General features: G+C 39.0%; 1 protein-coding gene across 10 annotated transcripts in view; it reads left to right on the top strand.

Moving 5' to 3' along the window:
• LOC144329734 (uncharacterized) overlaps positions 1 to 10,899 on the top strand; it is a 124,414-nt gene that overhangs the window by 59,488 nt on the left and 54,027 nt on the right. For 2 of the 10 annotated variants that reach the window (XM_077938750.1, XM_077938755.1), the window contains exon 8: positions 1,325 to 2,336. The exons of the other annotated variants lie outside the window; for them this stretch is intronic. The gene's annotated coding sequence lies outside the window, so the exon portion shown is untranslated. Of the gene's footprint in view, positions 1 to 1,324; positions 2,337 to 10,899 lie in introns of those variants that run through there. 10 annotated transcript variants of the gene reach the window in all.

Genomic DNA, 10,899 nt, shown 5'->3' with positions numbered 1-10,899 from the left:
GTGGAAGCAATCTCCCATGATGAAAACCATGAGATCTGTTTGAATATTCAGCAGCAACAATTTGCTCTATGTGAAGGCTTGAGTCTTTGCCATTGGCCAGGAGGGAGGAGGGTGCGTGTGTCTGTCAAAGTTAAGTCTACCAGTCAGCCAAGCATAGGGTCCTAGATTGGCAGAAGTGTCCTATTGTAATCAGAGATACAGTGTGCCTTACGATTAGTCCGTTTAGTACCATGAAAAGGGTAACACTAAAACTATTTCTCAGATTTAGTTTGGTGAAACATGGCAGCACAAGGAAGTAGAATCTGGTATTGCTTTGCACATCCAGGGATTACAGTCATTCCTGTATTTAATTTGTGAACAGTAAATAGCTGACAAGGTCTTTTTAGCATGACTGTCTCTACTGTGTCCTCTTGGATTTCATTTTAATAGTAATGACACTTTTACATAGTAATACTATTTATGTAACAATGATATGTAAAACTCATGATAAAATATTCTGTGTATTACTGATAATTTTATATTCATAAAGGATTTTGCCCTCCCCCAGTTCTTGTTTTTAGATCCTTGCGTTCACTAGAATCGGGTCTGTTATTTAATTTTTTTTTTTTTTAAGGAAGAGAAAATTGGGGCTCAGAGGTTAAGTGACTGGCTCAAGGTCACACAGAAAAAATGAGATGCTGGGGCTCAGCATCAAGTTCTTAAGTCCCCGGGTCAGTGCTTTAATGTACCCAAAGTTGCAGAGCAGAAATTATTGCTAAAATGGCAGGTAATCTCTTTTAGGATTTAATGATAAGTGAATGAATTGGGAAAAGAGCCCATTGAAAAGATGACCATCATTTACACTTGAGAGCCTGTTATTTTCCAAAGCTGCTTACTAGGACTGAAATTCGCATGTGCATGTCAATTAAAATTAAGTTACCATTCAAACCATTTAAGTTGAATTAACTTTCATCATTTAAAAATGCAGATATGAAATGTTTTCCAACATAAAGACTTGGGCATCATCCTGGATGGTGATCTTGTCTTACGAGTCCACTGGGCATTATATTTTTGTTTCTGAAGAAAATATCCCTGTTTTCCTCGTGAATGAATGACAGAGGATTTTTAGAGATCATTCTGTGAAGAAGGGAGTGAAATACTGGCAAATGATATTAAAGAACACTGTGATTGTGACTGAACAGATTAAGACTGTGTCTATACGACACCAAACATCTGGATGAAAATAGAAAAAAAAAAAGTAAAAATCCTTGATGTTCTGTTTACTTGATACCATACATCTGGATCTTTAATAACATCTGGATTTTTGACTCTTTTCTCCTCCTAGGTTTCATCTGGGTGTTTGGCATCATGTTCAGAAATGAGAAAGATAAAATTCAGCACTATTATTACTGAATTAGATAAAATGATTGTATTTAATTAACCTGTAAATATTAACTAATTATTCTGTTTACCATAACATGTAATGAATATAATTCTCCACCAGGCAAATAAAGACAGAAAGATGTCATTAGGTGATTTAAGCGTAAAACTTGGCTTAAAGCATATCTAAATCTTGGTCATAGTTTACTAGCAGTAATTTCCTTGGGCAAAAATCTTTTTAGGTCCTCAGACAACCATTTTTTCTTCTGAGGAATAGATTTCCCTGGTTCTTATGAGGATCTGTTCATTTACAATGTGTTTTGACAGTAGTAAAATTTAGTAAACATTCAGTAACATATGAGATACATCTAGTAATAGATGTTTTCTTTGCCAAGTGAGTTATCTAGGGCTGATAAAAATCAGTGTAAAACCCACTCTCAGAGCAGCCTTCTGACATGCCCGAGGCTGAAGCCCAAAGAGGAATCTACTGAAACTGGATTTCAAAGCCTTTGTCGCAATGAAAAGCACCTTCTGTGACTGATGTTTTTTTGTGATCTCCTCTAAAAAAGTTATCATAATTATTGAACATTTCCTCTGTAGCTTATTCTCAATCCAATCAGTTATAATGAAAATAGTCTGCTTGCTTTTCATATTCTTAAGTTTTCAAAATGATTAGTGCTTCCTTGAGATATCCCATTAATTGGACACACAACCCAGATGAAAAGGCTGAAACCCAAGAGTATATAAAAAAACATAAGGTTGTTACAATTTAAGTGCCTTCAAAAGATCTAATTTTTAAATTCCAAAAGCAATTTTGCAGATGTGAAAATTAAAGGCATGCAGAAACAAGATATAGTTTAATGAATGTGTAGGTTAAGAAACATTTAGAGGTTTCAGTAGTTTTACTCTGACTTTTTTGTTTGTTTGTTTATCTGTTATGTTGGAAAGACTGGGCCCACAATACAATACAAATTACTGAATTTTATGTGTCGCTATTTCGTTGATCAAATTGTCCCATTCTTCCCAACATGTTTCTGAAGGAACTTGGTATTTCTGTCTGCAGATTTTCAGGTCCAGGACCCGTCAATCAGATTTCAGATTCTAATAAAGTCCAAGAGTCTCTCCACTTTGGTTTGTCTTAGCTGTTTCATCAATGAGCCCCTCCCCTGTTCCCAGCAAATTGCACACTTATTCCCACTTAAAAAGAGAAAAAAAAAGAGAGAGAGAGAGAGAAAGAAAATAATAATAATAAAAAAAACCCTTCCCACTGATTCTAATGACATCTTCAGTCATTAATGAGTTAATAAAAATCTCGAAGTCATCTGGGCTAGATAAGAAGGAAGAAAGAAAAGTATTGTACTGTAATGACAGGCTCTCGAGCTGCCCTCTGAGATGTCATGGGTCAGTCATGTTAAGAATGTGTGCGTCCAATCATCTGCTGATTTTTATCAGCAAGCCCTCCAGCAGGAGCTGACAAGGGCCAGTTTGGGAGTCACAATGAACAAACAATGACTTTTTGGATTGTTGGGGGCTGTGTAATAGAGTGAGGGGTTTACATATACTAAAACATGATGACATTAGCAATCAATATACCAATTACTGGACAAGTTATTGGAGGAGGCATTCACGTGTCTTCAGCCTGCTTGCACTTTGAAGGGGCCTCTAGCAGGGAGAGTCCATGTGTCCAGAGGCAGGCAAAGGTTCAAGACCTCAGGCCCAGATCTAAAAGGCAAGCCCCTCTTCTCAGGTTGAAGTAGCCCAGAGCTGCGTGATTTGAATCCCCTGGGGAGTTTATTAAAAATACAGATTCCCGACTTTCCTTCCTGGAGATTCCATCTCAGGAGTCTGGGGCTAAGGGTGGGACTTAGTGTTTTTAACAAAGATTCCAGGTAATCCTGATTGGGGGTGTTAGGGAACTGCTGTACAGTTGTAATTCCCAAAGTGCTGTCCCCCAGCCAGAGCAGCTGCATTCCTATCACCTGGGAGCTTGTTGCAAATGCACTTTCTTGGGGCCCTCCTTAAACCCACTGAAATTGAAACTCACTAGGGGTGGGGCCCAGAGATCAGTGTTTTAACACAGCCCCCAGGTGATTCTGATGCACTCTGCAGTTTGAGAACCAAGGCTGCAGTACAAAGATTCTGCCAAGGTGTTGCAACACAGCTCTGTCATCTGTAGCCTCTGAGGCTCCTCATGGGTAATTTGTTACTTGTACTAGTTAGAGTGCTGGAGTTTGCAAATGATTTACTTAAAAAAATTAAATTAGAGTAGATCCAAGATTATCTTCACAATCATGCCACTCTCACTTGCATACTGCTGGGCGTTCTTGAATGATCTTGATGTATGAGTGACTTTGATTATAGAATAGGAAGAATAAACATAGCTTTTGTCTATTATTTGAAGTAGAAAGAAAGAGTGGATTTGTACATAATCTTAAAAGAAAAGGAGTCCATAAGAAAAATAAATGTACATGAAGCATTTATTTGATGTATGACTAATATTTATCTAGGTAACCAGTGCCATTTGTGAAACCCGTGGGCAAATTAGTGAGGTCTACTGTTTTTGTCTTTGGTAGCCACAGACCATGCAACATGTCTTAATTAGAAGAGGAGAATATGCATGGCCCAAGGTCAGCATATCCTTAGAAGAGGAATGGCAAAGACCTTCTTGCAGTTGGGTTGGGACTTCCTTTATTCAGCCAAGGGTCCTCCTAAAGGGGCTTGCTAAACTTTCAAAAGAGGTGGACTCGTTTGTCAGCCATGCAATAGATTTAAATCAGTGTTCTCCAGAATACGTTTGAAAGAATAATTCCGTGTCTCAAAACATTGATTTAAAAAAATGTCCGGGGTCAAGTTAGAAAGAGTAGATTAACCTGAGTTAAATAGGAGTGTCTGCAGCAGGGCTCCCAAAAGCCTCCAGCACATTACAACGCACTGTGAATCCCCAGGACATTTGATCTTCAATAGATTTGATTACCCAAACCATTTTATAAAGGAGAAGCTTGTAGCATTGGAGTTCAAGAAATAGACTTTCAGGAGACACAGATTCTTATCTCCTAAGATGGCAAATACCTGTCGGTAGAAGCTAGTTCTTTTATATGTTGTATAGTAAGGAACCTCTTCCTTTATTCTAATTTTTCAAACCCTCTGTGTCTGGCATCAGGATTCATTATGTGGTGGCTTGATGCCAGCAAAAAGGTTCATGTGACACTCACCAAAGAGTTAAATAAGTTGTCCAGTTGTTGATGGTTTGGTTAAATTATCCCTGAATTTTTGGCATATCTCCCAGAACAGGTACTCATAAAAAAAGAAAGAAAGAAACCAGGGTTTTACTAAGTGAGATTACATTGTGTTTTCATATATGAGAGATAATTCCAGTGCAACTACTTGCCTGTACCCAGAAACTGGTTGCATAAGCAGATGGGCATTGGACTGGGCCTGATGTTAGAAAGTACTTCTGCCCCCTCCATTGACAGTACTTCCCTGGTCTTTTCTAGTTCACAGGGCTCCAGATGGCCATAGCTGTGTCAGCCATCTTTGTCCCTGCACTGGCTATTTCTGAAGGTGAAAGGTTGGGGATATGTATTACAGAGGACAGGCCAGGAGGGATATAAGCACATTACTTGTTGTAAAATTTCTTTTCTAGAAGTTATGGCCAGAACTGTGCATTAATGCCAAATGTTAATTCTTGCCGGGGACATGATGTCTTATAAATGTTATGAAAGAATATCATTTTTCCTGTAGCAGTGCAGGTACTTTTAAGGCCGTGTAAAGAAAAGGGCTAGTTTCCCCATAACATCTGCAGGTCACCTGCTTGCTTGTAAATCGCCTCTATGCTAACATCCCTTCCAACTGTTACACAATAGTTAGAAGAAATTGTCACATGGTAGAAAGAATAGAACTTAGCTGACATTTGAAAGATGTGTAAAGATTAAAAGCAAACAAACAAAAATTCCTCCAAAATAAAACAACCCCACCACCCTTGTTAATATTTGTCACCTTTTCTACATAGTTTTACAAGTCTCTGCAAGACTCAGAACTCATTAGGATGTGTCTCTCAACTAAAAATAATACAGCAGATTCAACTTTGGGAGGTCCTAAAGCCCTTTTTTCATCTCCTTTGTAAATATATCCCCATAGACACCACATGTGCTTCCAAGCTTTCCAGACACAAGGCGTTTGTATGACGGGATTCACTCTACACCCTCGCAGAATAGAGCAGAAGTTCAACATAGTTAACAGAGATCTACCCACCACTGGTCTGGTTTGTTATGTAGTTGAATATTTCTCCCCTTTATATTCTTTGAAATGTTTTGAATTAAAATAGCTTACTCAAGGTCACTGAAGGCATATGGTCCTGCTCAAAACTTTAAACAAAACATTAGTTTTTACAACCTTTTGTAATTTGGTATTGTATACAATATAGTTATATGCAGAGTTTCTGTAATCTTTTCAGTGGGTGACAGAAATATGAGAAGCAAATTTATAAGCCATTTAGTGAAGCATTTAATCAATTTCATGCATAGGAAATAACTCCGATTGCTTTGCTTTATCAATCTTTCTCTCCAGCAAAACTCTTAAGTCAACAGGATCTCCAAACACTGCCTGGGTGGGGGAGGGGCTGGGGGCGGGGTGGGGAGCAGGCAGGCACCTTTCCCTGCACACAAATGTCAGCGACTTCAAAAGTCTGCCTAAAACGGGCTTGCCAGCATCTATGAGGCTTCTGGAGGCTGTTAATGTGTTTCAGAAAGAAAGCACGGGTCTAATGTTTAGAGGAAGTTTTCAAGGCCTTTTACTGTAAAGTTATTCATTAAACACCCTTTTCCCAGAGTGACTCTCACACGCTCAGCAGTGCAGACTGTGTTCAACATTAGGCTCGAAGAAGTAGTTTTGTAAAAACTGTTTCGGTGGTTATTACTTTTAAATACATGAAAACTGAAACGACTCACATTAAAACTTAACTTCTGAATTAAGAAGTTGAAGCGATGTGACCAAAATACCTGAGATTCACCAAAGGGTCCTATTACAAGCAGAGATGTTTTAGCGGTTTTCAGGATACTTGAATTGTTTTTTAGAGTTCATGTTCCAATTCTCTTTTTGAATTGCTTGAAAGATTAATCCATCTCTTGGCTACATAGTGAGTTAATATTTTCTTTTCTGTCATATACTAGAATGTCTCTTATGACATTTTACCCCAAACACCATCAAGTTTTTAAGTGAAAAAGTCATAAGGGAGCAAAAGATGATTTTGCCAATAATCATTATCTGCTAAACTGTATTAACATTGCATTAGCTCTACCTTGTCCTCTAAAATGGGAACCGATATAAAGGTATTGCAGATATAGTTTCTAATTTAGAAAATAATTTGCTTCCACTGATTTTTGAACCTAGAAAAATATTCCAGTGAATAAATTCTAGTCTAGTTCCGTTTTTTTTTTTTTTTTTTTTTTTTTTGAGACGGAGTCTTGCTCTGTTGCCCAGGCTGGAGTGCCAGTGGCATGATCTTGGCTCACTGCAACCTCCGCCTCCTGGGTTCAAGCAATTCTCCTGCCTCAGCCTCCCGAGTACTGGAACTACAGGTGGCCACCACCATGCCCGGCTAATTTTTGTATTTTTAGAAGAGACGGGGTTTCACCATCTTGGCCAGGCTGGTCTTGAACTCCTGACCTCGTGATCCACCAGCCTTGGCCTCCTAAAATGCTGGGATTACAGTCGTGAGCCACCGCGCCCGGCCTAGATTGTTCAGTTCTGATTTTAAATCGGCTCCATTCCTGGACCTCATCTCAGTCTCCTGATGTTTCATTCTGCCTTTTAAATATGACATATGCAAGGATTTGCCTGTGTTGGCAGTTCAGTGGCATGCCATTGATATTTATTTTGCTGTACTATTTAACTTGTGGGGGTCCCATCATTATATTGAACAGAGTTGCCTTGATAATCTTGCATAAAATTGGCAGCTCTTCGGGAAACTGGCTATGCAAGTAGCTTGGCTGATTTGTCTATCTCTCTGTCTCTCTGTCCTTCTATCTCTCTATGTATCTATTGTTCTATCTTTCTATTGTTATTCAACGATTAGGTCCTGCATTACACCAGTGCCTTTATTGACTTTTTTAAACAATCGTTTTGAAAGAAAGATATCTTTGGTGTAAGATCTGATATTTAATGCGAAAAGAGACTCCCTAGAAAAAAAAAATTTAAAATTTTCAAATAAATTTTGAAACACCAAACAATTACCATATACTTATTCTACTTGTAAATATTAAGGTATTAGAGGATAAGGCTAAAGTGCTCTTTGCTATGACTTCTCTGCCTCCCTTGATGTGATCTATGTTACCAAGGCTATGCATCTTGCCAGTCCCTTTTCTGTCCAAATGAGTCAACAAAATGTGCCATATTGTATGTATCATTGTGCATCTGTTATTTTCACTTATCCGTGTTTTGGAGATCTTACCTGGTTAGGAGAAACAGGTATACCCCATTCTTTCTAACTGCTTAGAGAATTTCCCATGATGTGGGTAGACCATGCTCTCTGAGTTTTTCTCCTATGATGGGCATGTAGATTCCTCCTACCTTTTCACTATTACAAATAGCACATTAGTAAATATCCTGGTACATACTTCCTGTGTACTCTAGTATTCCTCATATGCCCGTATGCATAATACAATACTCTTATGCCATGAGTACTTCTCTACATGGACACTTAAAGTGAAACTGCTGGGTCATAAGTATGCATAGTTTATGTTTTACTAGTTACTGCCATATTATCCAGCAATTTTAATTTTAAATGAAAGTCCTACCATAATCTCTGATACAGCTTTTCTCAACTCTACTGAAACCTACACATTGCTACAGCTAGTCTCATTCTCTGTTAATAATTTTGCTTCTGCTTCTCCAAGAAGACGGAAACCATCCAGAATGCCTTTGCTACTGAGCTTTTCCTTTTCTAGGGCAAGCTGGGGCCAGGCAGGCTAATCACGGGGGCATAGCCAGATGTTCAGAAACAGGGCTGCTCAGGGCCATTGAGGTGACCAGACATTCAGAAACTGGGGGGCATCAGGTCAACAAAAGAAGCCTGTTTGTCTTTTAAAAATGCATCAATAAAGTCAGTGACACATTTTCATTTTGATCATAACACTGATGTCCAAATTCAAACAATTGTCTCAGCCAGTTTTATAGCTGAGGCCTACACATTTTTACTATTTTTCAAAGACAGCCTTGGGGGCAAGGTAGAAAGACTTATAATCAGATTTGTGGTGATTGTTTAGGATTTAGGGCCCAGGAAGGGGATGCTCCTGGGAACAACTTTCCTTGTCCCCTTCACCCAGTGTTTTTCTGGTCCTCTGCACAGTGTTTTACACCCGTGACCTCCTTCCCAGTCTTATTGCTGCCTCTTCATTCAGACTCACCTTTAAATTGTTCTGGTGGCTTCATATTAATTTGTCTCTGCTAGTCTTTTCTTCCTTCCATCCATTTTACCCTGCTAAATCTTCATGAAGTACAAATCTGGTTTTTAGTATTTTTGTTTGTTTGTTTTTGAGAGACAGTGTCTCCCTCACTTACCCAGGCTGGAGTGCAGTGGCACAATCATAGCTCACTGGAGCCTTGAACTCCTGGACTCAAGTGATCTCCCACCTCAGCCTCTGGAGTAGCTAGTACCACAGGCATGCACCACCATGCCCAGCTAACTATTTTTTATTTTTCGTGGATATGGGGTCTCACCATGTTGCCCCAGGCTGGTCTCCAATTTCTGGGATCAATCCATCCTCCCACCTTGGCCTCCCAAAGTGCTGAGATTGCAAGCACGAACCATCCTTCTGGTCCCAATCTGGTTTTGATTGGCTATTGTATAACATAGCTTCTTATTACTTGTACTCTTTATCTTGCCATTCAAAGTCCTCCATGATTTTTTCCAAAATTGTCTTTTAAAACTTCCTTTCTTCTTCTCTTTTATGTATATTTTAACTTAGCAAAACGAAATGGTTACCCTTCCCTCAACTTTCCTGCTTCTTTACTCTTCCCTTGGCCAGAATGCCCTTTCCTCAACTGCAGAAAAATCCGTGTCTTCAAAGTCAGGCCACTCCATGAGGCTTTTTCTGTCTTCCTCATTTTCCACCAAATGAGTGTGACTGTTAATAGAAGACAATGACAGGGATTAAAATGGGAGAGGGAGGCCGGGTGCAGTGTCTCACGCCTGTAATCCCAGCACTTTGGGAAGCCAAGGCGGGCAGATCAACTGAGGTCGGGTGTTCGAGACCAGCCTGACCAACATGGAGAAACCCCGTCTCTACTAAAAATACAAAATTAGCCGGGCTTGTTGGCACATGCCTATAATCCCAGCTACTGGGGAGGCTGAGGCAAGATAATCGTTTGAACCCGGGAGGCGGAGGTTGTGGTGAGCCAAGATCGCACCATTGCACTCCAGCCTGGGCAACAAGAGTGAAACTCTGTCTAAAAAAAAAAAAAAATCGGAGAGGAAAACCAGAAGTCAGAGGTTGGGCTAACCTCTAAGTCCTAAGTGAAATGGCTTGATCCAGTATAACTTAAATAAGGGTTACACACATTCTAAGTGATGGATGTGTTTTCCACTCCACAGTCTAAAACAGAATGTGAAAATGTAATCTAATTGTAACTGTATTAAAATGTTATGCTACAGTTAAGTCTCTGTTCAGCTCCTACTCTAGGGCAGGCATCTAATCAGGAAATGGCCTCCTGTATAACCCATGGATTGTTTGTAACTCAGAACCCTTAAGTGCAATGAAGCTAACCCCATATATATTAATAACATATTTAGACTATGTTATGTATACCAATTCAGAGATGAAAATGATACTTTGAGTCTATTAGTAGAACATGTACTTTCAGCTGATTTTTAAGATAAAAAGGATCTGTTTTATACAGTTGTCTCTACCCTTTTCTGCCTGTTCCCCCTGTAACTAATGGTATACATTTATGAGAAGCCTCGTGGAAGTTAGCCATGGAATCCTGGTCTTGCACGTGCTTTTTTTTTTTTTTCTTTAAGGATTACTGTCAAATATTGGGATTGAATCTCTAAAATTAGCTTTTAGAATTTATGTATAATAATGAAAAATTGGAAGCCAACTATATGTCCAAGAATAGTAGATTGATTCCATACATATAACATACCAATATTGAAATATTATATGGGCTTTAAAATGTTATAAACTCTATATTAATATTGAAAAAAGTTTTAGGGTAATCTTAAGGACAGTTAAAAGGCAAACCCATATTTAAACTTAACTTTATATGGACTGTGAACTTGTCAGGGTGATAGATTGAGAAGTTATTTTATTTCTTAAAAAAATTTTAAAATGTGGGCAAGCTGCATTGGCTCATTTCTGTAAACCCAGAACTTTGGGAGGCTGAGGCAGGCAGATCACTTGAGATCAGGGGTTCAAGAGTAGCCTGGCCAACATGGCAAAACCTCATCTCTACTAAAAATACAAAAGTTAGCTGGGTGTGGTGGCACGTGCCTGTAGTCCCACCTACTCTGGAGGCTGAGGGAGTAGAATTGCTTGAACCCAG

The sequence above is a fragment of the Macaca mulatta genome, chromosome 7 (assembly GCF_049350105.2).
Source record: "Macaca mulatta isolate MMU2019108-1 chromosome 7, T2T-MMU8v2.0, whole genome shotgun sequence".
NCBI classification, from domain to species: Eukaryota; Metazoa; Chordata; class Mammalia; order Primates; family Cercopithecidae; genus Macaca; species Macaca mulatta.
This window is presented reverse-complemented; position numbering and strand designations above follow the sequence as displayed.